The following is a 21,793-nucleotide window of genomic DNA, read 5'->3' as shown; positions in this document are numbered from 1 at the left end:
GTCTCTCTAGCCCAACGTTGAGCACAGGGAGTATGCACAGGTTTCCTACCTGGCATAACTATTCTCCCCTCTAGCCCAACCCCAATACATTTTTTGGGGTGACTTTCCGGTTTCCAACCGCGTCGCCGTGCTGCCTCCTCATACCTGCGCCTCTCCGCTTTAGCTTCTTCTATTTCCTCCTTGGGACGGCGATATTCTCCCGGCTGCGCCCAGGGTCCTTTTCCGTCTAATTCCTTCTCCCATGTCCAAATCTCCAAATGGTGCAGTCTCTCCCACTGCAACTGCTGAAGCGAATCCCAGGCGGGCTCCTGCACTCGCTCTGGGTCGGCCGCCCACCTGTCGATTTCTTCCCACGTCGTATAATCCATGCTTCTGCTGTCCATAACGTCCTCCTTCAGATCCTGCCAGTTCACACGCTGCTCGGTCTGTGAGTGGTGGGTGTTTCTGTAACGACGTTCGTCTGTTGTATAAAGAGAGTCAGACCGAAATGCAGCGTGTAGGTTACTCATGTCTTTAATGAAAGTATCGTGGTACATGAAATAACTGTATATGAAAAACAACAAACGAAACGAAAACTAATTACAGCCTATCTGGTGACAACAACACTAAGACAGGAACAAATACCCACAAAATACAACGCGAACTCAGGCTGCCTAAATACGGTTCCCAATCAGAGACAACGATAAGCAGCTGACTCCAATTGAGAATCGCCTCAGGCAGCCAAGCCTAACTAGACACACCCCTAGTCATACACAATCCCAATTACTACAAACCCCAATACAAAAACACAACATATAAACCCATGTCACACCCTGGCTTACCCAAACATATACCAAAAACACAAAATATAATGACCAGGGCGTGACAGGCAAACATATCTTGAAAGACAATGGTTGCAGCATCTTTTAGGGAGTGGTAATGAGGTGACCAATAATGGTTGCAATTGATGGTTTAATGAGACATCAGCTGGCTGTAATAAGGATGCTGCCTTTTGAGGCAACATTTGTAGGCAGAATGTCCAAATTGGCATTTTCCAATCCCATGTATGCTTCGCCGGGGAAGCTCTCCCATAACACCTTGCAGTGCAGGCAATTTTTAAAAAAATAACGGTGGACAGTAGTCCCTGATTAGGATAATATTTTCCAGAAAAATAAGGAATAATTTATTTATTCACTAAATTATGCTAAAATGTTTTACTTTCATATTAAATGTGAATTCAAACCTTGAGTAAATGGTGTTTATCAGCCCGATACCAAGCTAGCTAGCTAGCTAAAGAAATCTCATCCTGTTTATTGGCTGTTTAGAGATTAACAACAAATCATAGGTTCAGCCATGTGTAAATTGTGAAGACCCAGACAGTTTTTAAATAATAAATTGGTGAATTTGCTAGCCAGCTGAAGACATGTAGCAAACAGTTTTTCCCCATTTGTTTTCAGAGACTAAAACGGGCAGCTGATCGTGTTCCAGGTTGAAGGACATCTCACCCTGACACCCTGCAGATGTAAAGAACTTGTTGTGAACCTCCCAGCCACAAGGATAATCATGATATCCCAGGATATTATTCAGGATTGTGCAACATCACAATGTTTGATAACAATGTTATCATGCAGATTTGCCAGGACATTGTAATTTATGAAATTATTTCTGTCCCAGGGGATTGCACTATGTGCAAGTATTCAATTTAGACCACAATTAGTTGAATTAGGTGTTAGTGAAGGGCTGGAACCAAATATGTAAACTACTGTCCTGTGTATAAAAACATCTGTGGCTGTCATGTTTAAATTGCCCTCATGTAATGAACAAGTTTATGAATGTTGGAGGTTAATCTCCTTGAGATGTCCCTCACTTGGGAATGACTTATTTTGAACAATGAACTATGTTTTAAGGACTCATGCACAGATAGAGGAAAACCAATAAAAACATTAACAGTTATTCAGAATTACAAGAGGTGATGTCTCCATGTGTTTCTGGTTTTGAGGCGTGGACATCTGGTGACTGCAGTTCATCTGTCAAATCCCCTGCAAGGAGAGAGAAAGGCATCAATATTATTTCAACTCTGTATTAATTTCATTATATATTCTTGTTTGATATGCATTTATATAATCATATTGGACATATTATCCTTTATCACATGCCACTATTTGTTTTGTATCCAATGCATTTAGTTTACATTGGGATGAAGTAGCCTTCTAATCTAGATAGATTGCATCATATCACCTTTTAATATTAGTTATCAACAAATATGAAACCATGTTTTTTTGAACATCGGTGTCATTTAATGCACGGGTGGGATAGTTGTATGAATTAATCACAATGCAAGCCTACTCATTAGGAAAGAAACAGCAGCTCTAATGCAATATTAGCTTCACAGTGAAACTCCACTATTCTCAGCCTGGTCTCATAGACTAGACGTAACATAGTAAATGTAAATCCGGAACACTCAAATTAAATCAAAGTTTATTAGCATGATATGTTACATTTGGTATGTTTACATAAGACAGAAGAATACTTAAGGCAAAAACTAAAGTAGAGTAGTTGGTAGGCGTATAACACAAAGGTCAACATTTTTACATTTTAACAACCATTTACTACTTTTTAACTACTTAAAATTATTTAGCATGTTAGTTAACCCTTCCCCTAACCTATCTCCTAACCCTAATCCCTAGCTTCGCTAACGTTGGCCACCTAGCTAATGTTAGCCACAACAAATTGCAATTCGCAACATATCATAAGAATTGTAATTCACAACATATCATACAATTATAATTCGTAACATATCACACAAAATGAATGATGGATATCCACAAATACCATACGAAACGTAACGTTATGTCTACGCCTAAGTCTAGGTTGCTATTCTGGCTATTATTCATTCTTAAACGTATTTATCCATAAACAAAATGGTAGCCTATATGATATCATGCATGCAATCTTACCTGTCATGTCCACAACGACGGAGCAGCAGACCAAGCAATATGCAAAAGGGGGACCCTATACCGTAGGATAATTATTCTGGTCGGTGTCAACTTCATTCATTAACAGGTAATGAGGAGAACGATTCTGTTACTTGTTTACTTGTTATTTGTGTCAGATATTTCCATTTTGGGGTAGTTTTTCATTGAATTGCCAGCACTAGTTGCTCACGCTGCTAAAGTGGCTACAATGTAAACAAAAGTCTGGCACTCGGTGGAATGTGAATGCGTTATCACACGATGCTGCCTTCAAATCCCGTTCCAAATGGCAATAACCTACTGGGAAAATGCTGCATACTAAAGTAGGTGCCTTTGGAGGCAGATAGGCTGCAGCCTTTGGATTGGTTAATAACAGTATGCTACACTAACAATAGTTTCCATTCATACAAAGTGTCAAAATGATTGCCCAGTACTGGGCGCGAAAAAATCATGTCCAGAGCAAAAGCAAGCTGCTCAGACTACTGCACTATGTCAGTTCACAATGCTCTCTTAAGCCATGAGAATACTTGATGATACTTAATGATATGAGCTCGGTTGGTTTGCAGAGCCTTCCCCAAACCCTAGCCCCTAGGTACTGTACTGCATTGTATAGCCTATAAACATTGCTTCCAGCTGTCCCATGGCGGCGATTATACATTTTAAATATTTACTCAAATCCTCCTGCTGCAGGATTATTTTCCTCTAGAATAGTTCATATTAAGATCTGACATCTGTAGCAGATGGGAAGACTAGTAGTCACAGTGAATTGGTGTGAGAGTGCTGCTTGGGAAAAAGTTCCAAGTCTTTTTTTAATTTTAAAAGGCAAGTCAGTTTAGAACAAATTCTTATTTTCAATGACAGGTTAACTGCCTGTTCAGGAGCAGAATGACAGATTTGTACCTTGTCAGCTCAGGGATTTGAACTTGCTACCTTTTGGTTACTAGTCCAAAACTCTAACCACTAGGCTACCCTGCCGTCCCATGTCTGAACCTACTTACTAAGACACAGCGCAATCATATTCTCCTACACATTTACAAAAGTTAGTCGTAACCCTCAAAATAATATAAAATAACATCCCACATCACTAACAATATCCTCTGTCAATCTGTTTAAAAATGTATATTTTGAAAGTATGTATGGTACAGTAAAACAATATACTACAGTGAATCGGTTGACACTGGCATCTATTTGATTGACGACACGATTGAGACAATCAAAAATCTGTTGGAATGAAACTGTATTTATTCACGGTGCTTGATTGAGTATCTACAGTACAATAATATAGACAATAGCTCCGGTCACTCTGTAGCTCAGCTGAAAAGCATTTCCTAGATGCTGTCAAAGCTTGACACCTTGCCAGCTCTCTGAAAGCTGAAACTGAAAGGAGATGTAAGCTGGTAAACATCACCACTGTCATCAGCCTTATCAAAGTGGCTTTATATCAATCACTTTCCCTATCAAAGCTAATCAACTGGTCTGCTGGTCCCAGCTCAGAACATCCGTCAAGACAGGGAACAAACACAGACTCATTTGTCCACTAAGGCCAATATTTGATGTTTTCTCTGCTCAGAAAGGTTGAAAACAAACCAGTCATCCAAAGGTTGAAAGTGTGCCCTGTTTTCCACTGACGTCAGAGCACAACATTTTCCCCTCTGTTCCATCTCTCATGCTCTTGGCTCCAGCTGAGCTCCGCTGAGCTGCAAACGAGATGCTAGCGATTGATTCATCTACGGTTCAGGTCCAGTGCCACGTCAGACAGTCAGACAGACAGACATGTAAATAATCAGATACATCGGTGACGCACCGTCAGAGCCCTGGCGAACGCAGTTCTGTCCCGCTGGATTTAAACGGCTACCTCTTTATCAGCCCCCTGCACACAGGCCGTCCCCACAGTAACCGTCTTCCACCACCAATCCCAGGGCAGCGATGTGCATCCACCGGTTTATAGCCGGGTCGGCGCTGGCCTGGTTTTGCTCACTGCTGCAGAACTGGCCTCTATCTGTCTGGGGAAAGAAAAGAGTTATTTAGAGCCAAACAACCCACTCAGCTAATATTATGACATTTGTTCTGCCCTCTAATATCTGCTTGTTTTGGATTTCCGTTTGTGATCGATCTCAAGAGATACTGTCAAGTTACAATGCCAATAACGCTTAACTTCAAAACACTTATTTGAACAGAAATGTAAGTTAGCAAGGTTCAAACAGACATTGTCCTTAATAGAATATGTTGACTACTTTTTAACAAAACACTTCCCAAAAGAAATGTGAAGTTACAGTTAGTTTACTGTAGCCTCTGGGCTTGTTAAGGCATTATGCTCCACAGGGAGCAAAGAGGAGTAGCTCTAAGTAAGAAAATACTGTTTCCTATGTTGTCAAGCACAATTCTGTCCTAACACAACTTTTAATCCTGTTAAGATCAGCAGAATAGAGACAGAAACACCGTGCCTGCCAGGAAAAGCAGGGTATAAAAGTCCTAACCCGAACACAATGGGGATTTGTCGGAGACTGTCACATCTTGGCAAAGTGTACAGCGCTGGAGGCATCCGCTGCTATAGTGTATCTGTGATTCATCTGAGGCGGGCAAGTCTCTGCCAGTTCCTTCCCTGAGTGTTGTTCTAGTCATCCCTCATACTTACTTACTCTCCCTTCTCCACTGAGCCTGTGCTGTGAATGCCTCCATTCACAGTGCACATATTAGGGCACGATTAGCAGACTGTTTGTTCCATTCTCACGTTGTTACACCACATCTGGAATGCTCACAGCGATGTCATCATAGCAGATGACACAGAACAGATCCATGGCCTCCTCCTAACAATAACATCCAGTGTTCCCCTCTCACCAGGGTCTTAACAGTGGGTGCAGGGCCCAAAATTGCCCTCTGAGTGCCTACTACCCTGACGTATGCCATTCTGGCTTTGTTGTGGCCCTGTTGGGCTCCAAGGACAGACTGTCCAGCCAATTGGCCCCAGAGCCAGAGCTTGCCAAAGCCACCGCTGGCCTCTCTCCTCCAGTCCTGCCTCCTTTCCCTCCCTCCCTCCCTCCCCCTCCCTCCCTCCCTCCCTCCCTCCCTCCCTCCCTCCCTCCCTCCCTCCCTCCTCTTATCCTTCTCTTTTCATACTGTATCTAACCTTCAAACTTGTCCACATTTCAGCACTCTGTTCAGCTTGGTGTGAAGCTCAGAGAAGCTTCTCTTAATAACTGTCAATCAGAGGTCAGCAGCACCAAAATATGTTATGTTCGGAGGGGTGGAGGGGGGTTGCTGGCATTTGGTACAATTGTTCAGGTAATTACAGTACCAGTCAAAAGTTTGGACACACCTACTCATTCAAGGGTTTTTCTTTACTTTTACTATTTTCTACATTGTAGAATAATAGTGAGGACATCAAAACTAATAAATAACACATGGAATCATGTAGTAGCCAAAACAAGTGTTAAACAAATAAAAATATATTTTAGACTCTTCAAAGTAGCCACCCTTTGCCTTGATGAAAGCTTTGCACACTCTTGGCATTCTCTCAACCAGCTTCACCTGCAATGTTTTTCCAACAGTCTTGAAGGAGTTCCCACATATGATGAGCAGTTGTTGGCTGCTTTCCTTCACTCTGCGGTCCAACTCATCCCAAAACTTCTCAATTTGGTTGAGGTCGGGTGATTGTGGAGGCAAGGTCTTCTTATGCAGTACTCCATCACTCTTACACAGCCTGGAGGTGTGTTGGGTCACCGTCCTGTTGAAACACAAATGATAGTCCCACTAAGTGCAAATGAGATGGGATGCCATTTAGCTGCAGAATGCAATGAACGCAACAAATAAATCAGACAGTGTCAACAGAAAAGCACCATCACACCTCCTCTTCCCTCATTCATGGTTATTTCTTACATTAGTACCCCAGGTCATCTTAGGTTTCATTACATACAGCCGAGAAGAACTACTGAATATAAGATCAGCGTCAACTCACCATCATTACGACCAAGAATATGATTTTCGCGACGCGGATCCTGTGTTCTGCCTTTCAACCAGGACAACGGAATGGATCCCATGCGGCGACCCAAAAAAACGACTCTGTAAAAGAGGGAAATGAGGCGGTCTTCTGGTCAGACTCTGGAGACGGGCACATCGTGCACCACTCCCTAGCATTCTTCTCGCCAATGTCCAGGCTCTTGACAACAAGGTTGATGAAATCCGAGCAAGGGTAGCATTCCAAAGGGACATCAGAGACTGTAACATTCTTTGCTTCACGAAGACATGGCTCCACTGGAGAGACGCTATCGGAGGCGGTGCAGCCAGCGTGTTTCTCCACGCATCGCGCCGGCAGAAAAAAACATCTTTCTGGTAAGAAGAGGGGCGGGGGCGTATGCCTTATGGCTAACGAGGCATGGTGTGATGAAAGAAACATACAGGAACTCAAATCCTTCTGTTCACCTGATTTAGAATTCCTCACAATCAAATGTCGACCGCATTATCTACCAAGAGAATTCTCTTCAATTATAATCACAGCCGTATATATTCCCCCCCAAGCAGACACATCGATGGCTCTGAACGAACTTTATTTGACTCTTTGCAAACTGGAATCCATTTATCCGGAAGCTGCATTCATTGTAGCTGGGGATTTTAACAAGGCTAATCTGAAAACAAGACTCCCTAAATTTTATCAGCATATCGATTGCGCAACCAGGGGTGGAAAAACCTTGGATCATTGTTACTCTAACTTCCGCGACGCATATAAGGCCCTGCCCCGCCCTCCTTTCGGAAAAGCTGACCACGACTCCATTTTGTGGATCCCTGCCTACAAACAGAAACTAAACCAAGAAGCTCCCACGCTGAGGTCTGTCCAACGCTGGTCCGACCAAGCTGACTCCACACTCCAAGACTGCTTCCATCACGTGGACTGGGATATGTCTCGTATTGCGTCAGATAACAACATTGACAAATACGCTCATTCGTTGTGCGAGTTCATTTGAACGTGCGTTGAAGATATCGTTCCCATAGCAACGATTAAAACATTCCCAAACCAGAAACCGTGGATTGATGGCAGCATTCGCGTGAAACTGAAAGCGCGAACCACTGCTTTTAATCAGGGCAAGGTGACTGGTAACATGACCGAATACAAAACAGTGCAGCTATTCCCTCAGCAAGGCTATCAAACAAGCTAAGCGTCAGTACAGAGACAAAGTAGAATCTCAATTCAACGGCTCAGACACAAGAGGTATGTGGCAGGGTCTACAGTCAATCACGGACTACAAGAAGAAAACCAGACCAGTCACGGACCAGGATATCTTGCTCCCAGGCAGACTAAATAACTTTTTTGCCCGCTTTGAGGACAATACAGTGCCATTTACATGGCCTGCAACGAAAACATGCGGACTCTCCTTCACTGCAGCCGAGGTGAGTAAGACATTTAAACGTGTTAACCCTCGCAAGGCTGCAGGTCCAGACGGCATCCCCAGCCGCGCCCTCAGAGCATGCACAGACCAGCTGGCCGACATATTCAATCAATCCCTGTACCAGTCTGCTGTTCCCACATGCTTCAAGAGGACCACCATTGTTCCTGTTCCCAAGAAAGCTAAGGTAACTGAGCTAAACTACTACTGCCCCGTAGCACTCACTTCCGTCATCATGAAGTGCTTTGAGAGACTAGTCAAGGACCATATCACCTCCACCCTACCTGACACCCTAGACCCACTCCAATTTGCGTACCGCCCAAATAGGTCCACAGACGATGCAATCTCAACCACACTGCACACTGCCCTAACCCATCTGGATAAGAGGAATACCTATGTGAGAATGCTGTTCATCGACTACAGCTCGGCATTCAAAACCCTAGTACCCTCCAAGCTCGTCATCAAGCTTGAGACCCTGGGTCTCGACCCCGCCCTGTGCAACTGGGTACTGGATTTCCTGACGGGCCGCACCCAGGTGGTGAGGATAGGCAACAACATCACCCCGCTGATCCTCAACACTGGGGCCCCACAAGGGTGCGTTCTGAGCACTCTCCTGTACTCCCTGTTAACCCACGACTGCGTGGCCACGCACGCCTCCAACTCAATCATCAAGTTTGCAGACGACACAACAGTGGTAGGCTTGATTACCAACAACGACGAGACGGCCTACAGGGAGGAGGTGCATACGTATATACTGTACTCTATGTCATCTACTGCATCCTTACGTAATACATGTATCACTAGCCACTTTAACTATGCCACTTTGTTTACATACTCATCTCATATGTATATACTGTACTCGATACCATCTACTGTATCTTGCCTATGCTGCTCTGTACCATCACTCATTCATATATCTTTATGTACATATTCTTTATCCCCTTACACTGTGTATAAGACAGTAGTTTTGGAATTGTTAGTTAGATTACTTGTTGGTTATTACTGCATTGTCGGAACTAGAAGCACAAGCATTTCGCTACACTCGCATTAACATTTGCTAACCATGTGTATGTGACAAATAAAATTTGATTTGGATTTGATTTGATTTGGTGGGAACCCCACATGCGGAGATCCTCCGTTCACCTACTCTGTGTCTCACAAAGACACAGTGGTTGGAACCAAAAATCTCACATTTGGACACATTAGACCAAAGGACAGATTTCCACTGGTCTAATGTCAATTCCTCATGTTTCTTGGCCCAAGCAACTCTCTTCTTATTATTGGTGTTCTTTAGTAGTGGCTTATTTGCCTCAATTCGACCAGCCTGATTCACAGTCTCCTCTGAACAGTTTATATTGAGATATGTCTGTTACTTGAACTCTGTGATGCATTTATTTGGGCTGCAATTTCTGAGGCTGTAAACTAATGAACGTATCCTCTGTAGCAGAGGTAACTCTGGGTCTTCCTTTTCTGTGGTGGTCCTCATGAGAGCCCGTTTCATCAAAGCGCTTGATGGTTTTTGCGACTGCACTTGAAGAAACTTTAAAAGTTCTTGAAATTGTCCGGATTGACGGACATTCATGTCTTAAAGTAATGACAGACTATCATTTCTCTTTGCTTTTTTGAGCTGTTCTTGCAATAATATGGACTTGGTCTTTTACCAAATAGGGCTATCTTCTGTATACCACCCCTACATTGTCACAACACAACTGATTGGCTCAAATGCATTAAGGAGAGAAATTCCACAAAGTAACTTTTAACAACGGACATCTGTTAATTGAAATGCATTCCAGGTGACTACCTCATGAACCCGGTTGAGCGAATGCCAAGAGTGTGCAAAGCTGTCATCAAGGTGGCTACTTTGAAGAATCTCAAATCTCAAATCTATTTGTCATTGTTTAACACTATTTTGGTTACTGCGTAATTCCATATGTGTTATTTCATAGTTTTGATGTCTTCACTATTATTCTACAATGTAGAAAATAATAAAAAAATAAAGAAAAACCCTTGAATGAGTAGGTGTGTCCAAACGTTTTACTGGTACCCTTTATATTTGAAGGTGAAAGAGAATAACATAATGTCCACTCAAACAACACAACGCAGCCTGAAGCAAACCCAACAGAAGAGAAGGGAGGATAGAGGGATGTGACTGATGGGGAGAGAGAGAAAGAGTCAGAAGGGAATGGGAAGGTGAGTGAAAGAGAAAGGAAACAGGATGAGAGAATATGGGGTAGCGATAAAAAGAGTAAGGGGTGAGTAGAAAAAGAAAGAGTGAAAGGAGGAAAATTCCATTTTCGTTGTGTCTCTCTCTCCCTATCTCTCTACAGCTTTCTCTCCCTCTCCCTGTGTCAGTGTCCAATATCAACTTCTAAAACAATTTTTGAACTGCCGTAGGAGGAGCAGAGAGCACAGTCAGCAAACAGACCTGGGAAGAGTTCCTGTCACAGAGAAAAAGGGAAGAGAGTAGAGAGGGGTGAAATAAAGGATAGGAGGGGGAGAGGGAGGGGGAGGAGGGAGAACTGAAGAATCATCATAAAAATGTACATTTAATGAAAGTTAAACCTCGTATTGATTCGGCTAACAGTTCACGTATGAATGTGTGTGTGAGAGAGCGAGTGTATGAATGTGTGTGTGTGAGAGAGAGAATGTAAGGTTTTTTGTGTGTGTTCTCTAGCTGTATCTAGGGCATCTTCGGAAGAAGACAAAACTACTCAGGGCAAAAGCAGATTATGAGATTAAATATAAATAAATAACTATTTAAATAAATGCACTAGTAAAATGGGTTGGAAATCATTTCGCTTAAGCTTGTTAAAGGACTGTGTGTGGACTTGCATCCCATCAGTGTGTGTGTGTGTGTGTGTGTGTGTGTGTGTGTGTGTGTGTGTGTGTGTGTGTGTGTGTGTGTGTGTGTGTGTGTGTGTGTGTGTGTGTGTGTGTGTGTGTGTGTGTGTGTGTGTGTGTGTGTGTGTGTGTGTGTGTGTGTGTGTGTGTGTGTGTGTGTGTGTGTGTGTGTGTGTGAGATGATGATGACTTTGTAATGGCATCTCTGAGAGGTGGGAAATGAATCTCCTCATCAGTGCACGGCGCGTTAGCTTAGCAATGGCCTCTAGGTGGGGAATTACCTGCAGAGCGTCTCTGCCCCCAATGACTTTGCCTTTTTCCTCTCATTTACTGCTGAGCAATGACTGGACTGCCCTGCCTAAGACTGTATGGCCAGGCAGCGGTCAAACCAATCTCGGATAATACAGTACAGTAAATCTCCCATGCACGCTATTATTTTAGAGTAACACTGAAAGTAACATCAACAATGGTATAATCATATAGGAGTATAGGTCTTGTTTTGGTATGAGACTGCTCTTATTTAAATGGCAGGAGAAAGGTATTGTGGTACTTTTAAAAGTTTTATTTCACTGTTTCAAATGGATGGAAGTAACATACTGTATGCATTGCAGACTTGGTGTGTATGAGTGTGTGTGCATGTGTGTTTGTGTTTACTATATGTGGAAATAGCACTCAACACCCAACATATGGCAGCAGATGCGAGAGGGTGTTTTGAGTGTGTGTGAGAGAGAGAGAGGTTTATAGGCACCCAGCCCTTTGCACAGCAGATGTCACATTCTGTCTGGCACAATGATCTGTGGGGCTGCTCTAGTTATATCCTCCTCTCTGTCACCACACTAGAGGTCAACCGATTAATCAGAATGGCCAATTAATTAGGGCCGATTTCAAGTTTTCATAACAATCGGAAATCGGTATTTTTGGGCGCCGATTAAAATGTGTTAAAAAAATGTATAGCTTTATTTATCTAGGCAAGACAGTTAAGAACACATTCTTATTTTCAATGACGGCCTAGGAACGGTGGGTTAACTGCCTTGTTCAGGGGCAGAACGACAGATTTTCACCTTGTCAGCTCAGGGGATCCAATCTTGTAGTTAACTAGTCCAACGCAATAACGACCTGCCTCTCTTTCGTTGCACTCCACAAGGAGACTGCCTGTTACGCGAATGCAGTAGGCCAAGGTAAGTTGCTAGCTAGCATTAAACTTACCTACCTACATTACTCATCTCATATGTATATGTATATACTGTACTCTATATCATCTACTGCATCTACTGCATCTTTATGTAATACATGTATCACTAGCCACTTAAACTATGCCACTTTGTTTATATACCCTACATTACTCATCTCATATGTATATACTGTACTCGATACCATCTACTGCATCTTGCCTATGCCGTTCTGTACCATCACTCATTCATATATCTTTATGTACATATTCTTTATCCCTTTACACTTGTGTGTATAAGGTAGTAGTTTATGAATTGTTAGGTTAGATTACTCGTTGGTTTTTACTGCAATGTCGGAAACAATAAACAATAAAAAACAATAAATCATAATCACTAGTTAACTACACATGGTTGATGATATTACTAGATATTATCTAGCGTGTCCTGCGTTGCATATAATCTGACTGAGCATACAAGCATACAAGTATCTAAGTATCTGACTTAGCGGTGGTTGGCAGAAGCAGGCGCGTAAACATTCATTCAAACAGCACTTTTGTGCGTTTTGCCAGCAGCTCTTTGTTGTGCGTCAAGCATTGCGCTGTTTATGACTTCAAGCCTATCAACTCCCGAGATGAGGTTGGTGTAACCGAAGTGAAATTGCTAGCTAGTTAGTGCGCGCTAATAGCGTTTCAAACGTCATTCGCTCTGAGCCTTCTAGTAGTTATTCCCCTTGCTCTGAATGGGTAACGCTGCTTCGATGGTGGCTGTTGTGGTTGTGTTGCTGGCTCGAGCCCATGGAGGAGCGAGGAGAGGGACAGAAGCTATACAGTTACACTGGCAATACTAGTGCCTATAAGAACATCCAATAGTCAAAGGTTAATGAAATACAAATGGTATAGAGGGAAATAGTCCTAGAATTCCTACAACCTAAAACTTCTTACCTGGGAATATTGAAGACTCATGTTAAAAGGAACCCCCAGCTTTCATATGTTCTCATGTTCTTAGCAAGGAACTGAAACATTAGCTTTCTTACATAGCACATATTGCACTTTTACTTTCTTCTCCAACACTTTGTTTTTGCATTATTTAAACCAAATTGAACATGTTTCATTATTTACTTGAGGCTAAATTGATTTTATTGATGTATTATATTAAGTTAAAATAAGTGTTCATTCAGTATTGTTGTAATTGTCATTATTACAAATAAAAAAAATAAAAATCGGCCCATTAATCGGTATCGCCCCCCCCCCCCCTCCTCCATGACTCTGCTCTCCAACACAGAGGGAGCAGGTAGGATGATGGGGCTCGCAACAGGAGAGAGAGCTGTGAAAACTAGAGCAAGACAGGTAGAAAGAGAAAATAAGAGACATGTCGATCTGGGGGGGGGAACAGGTTCCCAAGTAAGCAGAAAGGGTACAGGAAGAGGTGAGGTTGTTGGTTTACAAACTCAGGCATATGGTTAACTAAAGCTAGGGTCACAAATAGAAAAACTAGGGGTTAACTAAAATTGGAAAGAGGGGGTTTACAAACCAAAGCTGGGAGGGGGTTCTCAGTCCAACTCAAACACAACAAATGCCTGCCTGGTCTCAGGGCTGGCAGGCCAGACTGGCACTTTGAGAGAGAGAAAGAAGTGACTGTGTTAGAGAGAGGAGTGAACAAACAGAGTAGGGACAGGGGACGGGGACTGTGCCTTTTGGAGCCCCAGCTAGTGAGACTTGCAGCCATTTTACATCAGATTGTTCCCTTCCACTTTAACGACAACAAGAGCCGGGAACAGGAGGAGGAAAGGAAAGTCTAAACGGGTGTTGATAATGAGAGAGGAGCAGATAGAGAAAGAGTGTGAAGAAGTGTGATGAGAAAGTGATGGCACAGCAACGAATGTTTCATTTCTCCACTCACGTGGACAAAGACATTGTAGTTAATTTGTTAAGAGCCTTACCATCAGATAGGAACAGATACTGTAGGGATGAGGATGCAATGGAAGGCAGCATGGAGCCTTGACTTGGACTGCTCTTCTTATGTGAGTGGAACAATAGCCTGATTACAAAAGCTCTTTTGATTTAACAAGATGCACAGTGTGGCCAAGAGGATTGTGGGGATTTTCTCTGTCTCTCTTTATCTCGCTCTCTCTTTCTTTCTTTGATTATTTCTCTCTCTCCATCTCTGTCTGTCTCTGTCTCGCTCTCAGTCTTTCCTCTCTGAATCTGTGTCGCAGTCTTAACGGTCGGGCAACCACCGCATGTTAAACGCTCTTTGTTTGTAATCAATCAGCACAACATTTTATAAGAGCAGAACAGGGTTTATTATAGCAGCGGCTCAGAAGAATGACACCAGTCTGCACATCCATCAACTTCACACCACAGGGCCCTGCAAAATAACACTCCCTATTCACCAACCATGGCACATTTAATGGGCGTTGGTGTCCTATAACATGACAGGCAAAGTCATGCAAAACAAATTCAAATATCATTGGAGAAGACAGTTGTCTAAGAGCAGGTTGAATACCTTATGCAGGTGGAATAGAACACTCTAGAAAGGCAACCGGTGAAACGTTACCTCTTCTGTCATTTCAAAAAGCTAAGTCCCCATTTGAGATAACTGCTAAGCTCTGTCACAAGCATTCGTCTGAGTAACAAACCAATTTCAGTAGGACATGTTATCCCCGGGATTTGGGGCCTGGCCATACCACAGTGAAACATGCTGAGACCAAAGAGAAGAAGAGCATGTGTGTGAACACTCCAGCTATGAGACAGAGAGAGAGAGAGAGAGAGAGAGAGAGAGAGAGAGAGAGAGAGAGAGAGAGAGAGAGAGAGAGAGAGAGAGAGAGAGAGAGAGAGAGAGAGAGAGAGAGAGAGAGAGAGAATGAAAGAAAAAAAACAAGAGGCTTGCTTGACTTTGAAGTGGCCCTTCCCTGCCTCCTCCTTCACCCATCATCCTGTCCTCCACCCTTCTCCCTCCCCATACTCAGTGAGTCATATATCTGTCTCCTCACTGTCAGGATGCCTCTGAAGTTTAGGAATGTCTTCCCTGGATCTGAGGCCCTGTGAGTTATGGGAACACCTGGAAGGGGGAGAGAAATGGAGAAGAGAGAAAAAGCAAAAAGCACCTATCTAGGGCACTTTGTTGACAAAGGAGCCTGATGGATTGGTTCTGGTATTCATCTGTGTCTAGTTTGGGAGAAAAGCGTTCGAACTCTAGCATGAGTGTAGAAATTTGGCCCTGTCCAGCAGTGACATCAGAGGCGGAAGGGGCGCGAGGTTGAGTGACGGGAGGGGCGGGTTTTAGGGGAGTGGGGGTTTAAAAACAGAACATGGGTGAGGTCGCACCCTGTCCTATCTACAGTTATCGTTCCTGCACAGCAAGCCTGCATTCCTCAAGTCTGCATGCTCCACAGTCATCCATCTGCCTGCCTCCTCCAGCCCACGGCAGGCAGCCTGTCTGCCTCAATACACACCAGGCAGATGTATACGTGAGCGTGTCTGTTTGTGCGTGCGTGTGTGAGTGAGAAAGAGTGAGAGAGAATGACAGTTGCTAACAGAGGGAAAGATATACTGTATGTTTGTGTGTTAGTGCAAATGCTTGTGTCTGTGTTTATTTTTGTGTTGTAGCATGGTGCATGTGTATGTGTGGTATACTGTAGGTGTATACGTGTGTATGAGTCTATTTGTGCTTTAGGGTCGGAAGTGAAGCCATGAGGATGTCATGGCCACTGAGCACTGTTGCTCTGCAGTGCCACTATGACAGCAGAGTGGACTGGACATAAATCAATGGGTGAATGGATAGATCCAATTTACTGCTGTATTTGTCCTTGCAGGGGATGTCTGTTTTCCTTCCCCCTGTCTTGCACTGCCTAACTGTATGCCATCCCCTTTCCTGATGAGAGAATATAAAACAATTGGCTCTGATATTCAATCTTCAGGTCAGAAATTCTCACTCCCAGGGCACCATTAAATATTTTTTTCCTCCCGGTAGAAAGAAGAGAAATTTGAATGTCGAAAGCGAGAGAAATGTACAAAATTAAATGAAACCAAATGAGGTGAAATGGAGGGAATTCATCCAGCTAGCAGAGAATGTCAGGAACACCGCACATGTAGAGAAAGAGTAAGTGGTAAGACCGATTTAGATTCCGTTTCAGTGGCATTGATTTTGCAGGAAGGTGTCTCTGTAGCCAGCCTGCACGATTAGTCCCCCCAATCAATGGCTCCACAGAGAATCTCTCGCTGGCAATATTTCCATAGGCCAAACGAGCCTAGGAAATTAGAGAGAAAAATGAGAGAGAGTAAAGAAGAGACAGAGAGAGTGAAAGAGAGGATAAAGAGTGGGAGAGAGAAAGAGAAGAGAGACAGAAAATGAGAGGGAGGTATAGAGACAGAGCGTCCCATGAAACAGAGAGATAAGGACATGGTCCCACAAAACAACACCACTTATATGTATTGTCTGCCAGCCAACACGCCTGCATTGTTTGTTTGCTATAATGACTGGCCTGCTGTAATTCTCTGGGTGACACTCCCTGTCCCTGTCCCTGTCCCTGTCCCTGTCCCTGTCCCTGTCCCTGTCCCTGCACCTCTCTTTGGACCTTCTGAGTGTTCAATTTAGTCAAGAGGGAAAAAACCTACACTTTTTCCCATCTTCAACAGTTTTTGTTGTAGTGTGGGTGTTACATGGAGGATTCACTCAAGCTACAAAAGTGTATATCCACAGGAAAACGTCCACATTTCCCCCTCTCTTGTGTTTGGGTAATGTGAGGGTGTTCTGATGTGAAGTGTTCTGAGTAGGCAGATAGGACGGAGAACTGAGCCCTGTAATTGTCTCAAACAGTGATTCCTGTGGCTCAGGGTGTGGGAGACCTCAGCCTGGATGTCAGAACTATGATTTGAGATGATTCAGAGTCAGGGATCAGGGTTTATTGCAGGTGTGCAAGGTTTGGAATGCATGCAGAGAGAAACCTGATGTTGAGGCTTTACATGTCTGGCCAACAGTTGGCTAGCTTCAGAGCTATATACATGTATTTTCTGTTGTAGAGGTAGAAAGGATGTTCTAGATCTATGGAAGTATAGTCTTGAAATATACAAATCTATTCCCCTCACCTTCATGTTGTATGGTTTGCTCTTTCACTGTATATCAATATTTCCTTATGCATCTACTTCTTCTTCAGTATGTTGTGTTGCTGTGACCTGGGCACCCCTGAGAATAAGACCCTGGTCTCAATGTGTTTCCCCTGAATAAATAAAGAATACGTTTAAAAAACAAAGAACGATGGCATGTCCCTGCATGCTGTAAGGTACTGATACTGACACAGACACAGCCCATAATGCTTCACTCCTGTCTCTGTACAATAAGCTGATCCCCTTGGTTCCCTTCCAAAAGGTATTAGATCTCAACCTGACTGACTGACTGGTCAGCTATGCAGAGCTTTAATCATCTCAATATAACACTGCGTCATCACTGGCCCAGCCGAGCCGGAGCATGTGTAGGCTACAACAGCCTAGGACGGCACAAAGCCCGATTTACATAGAAATGACCAAATTACCAAGCACAGGCCCCAGCAAATGGTTCCATCGTTCAAAGTGACTGACAAATAGTAATGACACACACACCTCTAATACGCTAAAAGCCGTGAGCCAACACTAACATTCAGAAAGGCCATGGAGCTATGAAGGGAGGAGAGGGAAAGTGCTGAATCAGCGATGTGCTGGTATTTTGTCATCAAGTGCCACATATCCCCTTGCCCTTCTCTGTATCGATTATCTCAGTACTCGCCAGTGATGTGGACAAAGCTCTGATGTCACAGTCAGGGCACACATAATCCCCTTGCCCTTCTCTGTATCGATTATCTCAGTACTCGCCAGTGATGTGGACAAAGCTCTGATGTCACAGTCAGGGCACACATAATCCCCTTGCCCTTCTCTGTATCGATTATCTCAGTACTCGCCAGTGATGTGGACAAAGCTCTGATGTCACAGTCAGGGCACACATAATCCCCTTGCCCTTCTCTGTATCGATTATCTCCGTACTCGCCAGTGATGTGGACAAAGCTCTGATGTCACAGTCAGGGCACACATAATTCCCTTGCCCTTCTCTGTATCGATTATCTCAGTACTCGCCAGTGATGTGGACAAAGCTCTGATGTCACAGTCAGGGCACACATAATCCCCTTGCCCTTCTCTGTATCGATTATCTCCGTACTCGCCAGTGATGTGGACAAAGCTCTGATGTCACAGTCAGGGCACACATAATCCCCTTGCCCTTCTCTGTATCGATTATCTCCGTACTCGCCAGTGATGTGGACAAAGCTCTGATGTCACAGTCAGGGCACACATAATCCCCTTGCCCTTCTCTGTATCGATTATCTCCGTACTCGCCAGTGATGTGGACAAAGCTCTGATGTCACAGTCAGGGCACACATAATCCCCTTGCCCTTCTCTGTATCGATTATCTCCGTACTCGCCAGTGATGTGGACAAAGCTCTGATGTCACAGTCAGGGCACACATAATCCCCTTGCCCTTCTCTGTATCGATTATCTCCGTACTCGCCAGTGATGTGGACAAAGCTCTGATGTCACAGTCAGGGCACACATAATCCCCTTGCCCTTCTCTGTATCGATTATCTCCGTACTCGCCAGTGATGTGGACAAAGCTCTGATGTATTTCGAAAACGTCAGGCATTAGGCGAGTACAGGTTTGTAGTGTATGGTGTTACGGCTGCAGATGCGCTGCCTGTTGTATATAGAAAGGTCACAGCCTCCCCGGTGTTATGCAAGCGGAACCATATGTCTGTCCAGCTCATTCAGACCGGCCAACATCTAGAACGCTGCATCACTTGCCTTGCACCATGCAAATCCTAAACTCACACTGCACTGCATTAGCATAGAAATATCTTGATTAAGAACACACGGCCACAACACAGCCCAGGTGGGTCTGAAGGAGCCTCACTCAAAAGCCAAATGATAGATTATCTCTGTGAATGCGATCAGTTATTCTTCCCCCTCTGAAAAACAGTCATTTCCATAAGCCTACTAATTCACATTTACATAGAGATGAAGCCTTATGCTAATGACCAAACTCAGTGTGCTTGAAACAGGCCTCTGTAGAGGCTGCACTGAGGCTTCAACAAGCTTCACCCAGAAGATTACACAAATCTGTCAGCCACGTTATTCAGGAGCCAGGGTGGGTTTTCACTCACTGAGAAGGAAAAGAAGAGAAAAGAAAGAGGGAAATGCTAGGACAGCACCTAGCCCTGACATGGAGGAGCTAATGTCATGCTTGGCTGCATCAGAAGCAGATAAACAGGACAGGATGTTAATACACAGGAGATGAGTAATTGCAAGGCATGCAAATGTAAAATTAACTTGTGACCTTTCTCTAACTTTCTCTCGCTCTCTTTTCAATGAAAGAGAGGAGTTTTTACACAGAAAGCCACCCAGCTATTGACACCAGTGTTAATTTGCTAGATGTTAGAGAGAGAGAGAGAGAGAGAGAGAGAGAGAGAGAGAGAGAGAGAGAGAGAGAGAGAGAGAGAGAGAGAGAGAGAAGGCTACAACCAGCACATAAAGTGGAGATAAACTACAGATATATACTCGCGTCTTGTCCAATGAAAACCACATAATGTATTGGCTATTATTTGAATAATGTATAACACCCAGTGCTTAATTTATAAATCGGGAGGTCCCGGAACACATAGTGTGAAAGAGAAAGGGGAAGGGGGATTATTGGGGTACCGGAAAAAAACGCAACGCAAACAGCGCAGCAGACAGAGTAAACAGCCAAGTAGCCTACTATATTTGGTGTTGAAACGGACAGCACTCTCCAAGGTGCTGATTAATTCAAAGCATTTTAGACGTCACTTGCAGTATGCCCACATACTTTAGTATAGCTGCGGGGCTTATAAAAGTTTTTCTAGACATCAATGTACACGACTTTGCAGAACACCTCATATGCATATGCACACATACTCAGCTATGGGGTTTACAAGACCCGAATTTCATATAATTTTCAAGAAATCAATGTAGCAGTAGAACAAATTGTACAATATCGGAATATAACTTCAAATAAAATAAATCAATGTAGGCTAGAACAGAAAACACATATGAGAATATATAGGCCTCCTGCCCATGTGATTATATGAAGCACATATTCAGATTACCTTCACAGTACAACAAAAAGTTCTTATAGAAAAACAATTTCCTACCTTAGTTTTCAAAACTTTCCACAATGGGGGCGGCAGGTAGCCTAGTGGTTAGAGCGTTGGGCCAATTAACGGAAGGTTGCTGGATTAAATCTCCAAGTTGACGAGATAGGAATCTTGTACACAGAAAGCCATTCTGGTCCATTCTATTTAACTCCTGAGAGTCAATTTCTTGCTCAAAGCCATGAGCGGGCTGTGACGTGTTTTACTCATTTTGAGTGTTAACTATAAAGCCTAATAAATAGTGGAGGTGCCGGTGGTGATGCTGAACTGGTGAGATTAGCGGCGCTGCTAGCTAAAGCATCGCCATCAGGAGCAGTTTGACCCTTAAAACTCCCCTCCGGCACTGACAGTTCTCTGGCTCGTTCTGGGTTCGATTCACCAACTTTCTCTGGATTTTTTTACTTGAAAAACGTAATCAAACTCGATTGCCTTTTCTTATGAATTTTCTATTTGGTTTTCCCACGAATCAAATCCTGTAAGGAGACGACTAGACAAGGCTACGTAACGTGATTAAGTATGGCCTCTTCACCAGCTGACCACCACTACCAAGGCCTGTGTCAAGATCAGTTATTTACCCCACCGGCCCTCCCATAATCTTTATGTACAAATAAGAGAGCAGGTCTGGAATCAGAGTGACAGGATAGGATGATTACAGAGAAGGATCATCGCGGTTTAACGTGATGGTTTTTCAGGGGGGCGGGAGAAATAGCGGGGAGGAATCTTAATTTAACGCTGATCGATTTAATTAGAATGTTTACAGTGCGAACCGTGAAACAATTCATAAATCATGCCGCGAGAGGTACCAGATCTGGTCAAACAGATGCAGGGACAAATAAAGTCAAATCTGAGAGGTGGCGGATCCTGTTAAGCACTAATAACACCCAAATGCTATTCAACTGTAAATGATTCGTCAAATTAAAAATCTGGATTTTCTGCAAGCTGTTTACAGTTTATACATTTCTCTGTAAGCGATGCACTGTCTGTAGCCTTGTGTATTACATGTTTTATTTACCTGTATGTAGCACATAACAAATAGACTGAAATCTGCACGTGAAAGGCTTGAGGTTTAATTTGTAAAGTAGGCCTTTTATCTGACAGATATAAAGCTGAGAGGACATATCTATTATCTGACCTACAGTATATAAAGCTGGGAGGACATATCTATTATCTGACCTACAGTATATAAAGCTGGGAGGACATATCTATTATCTGACCTACAGTATATAAAGCTGGGAGGACATATCTATTATCTGACCTACAGTATAT

General features: G+C 43.4%; 1 long non-coding RNA gene across 1 annotated transcript; it reads right to left on the bottom strand.

Annotated features, from left to right (window-relative positions):
* Positions 1-869: 869 nt before the first annotated feature.
* LOC124003177 lies at positions 870-21,191 on the bottom strand. Its single transcript, XR_006833195.1, has 3 exons — positions 20,528-21,191; positions 4,756-4,954; positions 870-2,018 (listed from the first exon to the last, which is right to left on the bottom strand). It is a non-coding gene; the product is annotated as an uncharacterized LOC124003177 (long non-coding RNA).
* Between the last annotated feature and the right edge of the window lie 602 nt (positions 21,192-21,793).

Source organism: Oncorhynchus gorbuscha, linkage group LG01, assembly GCF_021184085.1.
Source record: "Oncorhynchus gorbuscha isolate QuinsamMale2020 ecotype Even-year linkage group LG01, OgorEven_v1.0, whole genome shotgun sequence".
NCBI classification, from domain to species: Eukaryota; Metazoa; Chordata; class Actinopteri; order Salmoniformes; family Salmonidae; genus Oncorhynchus; species Oncorhynchus gorbuscha.
The sequence above is the reverse complement of the archived record's forward strand: the minus strand, read 5'-3'. Positions and strand labels throughout refer to the sequence as shown.